Here is a 492-nt window from a genome sequence, read left to right as displayed (position 1 = left end):
GAGTGGCTTTATGTAATAGGTGTCCTTTGGGACCCAGTGTTGCAGTCATCCTTGATACCTGAGCCAGGTGCCCAAGGCATATTCCTTAAATGAGTTGTGTGTTCCTTTCTGTTGTAGTTGAGCTTTGGTTGCTGTTTGCAGGTAGGGATTAACCTACCTGGTGATCGGTTTATGAGGATTGGTTGGTGAGAGGCTGATCCTATGGAGCAGAATTCAGTTTAGCAGGACTCTGGTGCCTGCTCAATATGCCCTTTGGGTGTGTCCTCCTCAGATGCAGCCCTAAGTAGTGCTCCAGCTCTGGTTGAAGTTGGTCATCAGGCATATGGGCCCAAGGGCTTCCTAGGAGGGTCCTAGGAGGGTCCCAGCCACAGGCCAAGTTCAGCCACACCTGTGCACTGCCTGGGGCCACCTGGAGAGAATCACCAGGCAATTTGCAGTTGGCCACTACCTGTGCTGGGCTTAGAGTTGCCTCTAGAGGCCAAACTGAGAACT

The sequence above is a fragment of the Pteropus vampyrus genome, unplaced genomic scaffold, assembly GCF_000151845.1.
Source record: "Pteropus vampyrus isolate Shadow unplaced genomic scaffold, Pvam_2.0 Scaffold5, whole genome shotgun sequence".
In the NCBI taxonomy this organism is placed as follows: domain Eukaryota; kingdom Metazoa; phylum Chordata; class Mammalia; order Chiroptera; family Pteropodidae; genus Pteropus; species Pteropus vampyrus.
This window is presented reverse-complemented; position numbering follows the sequence as displayed.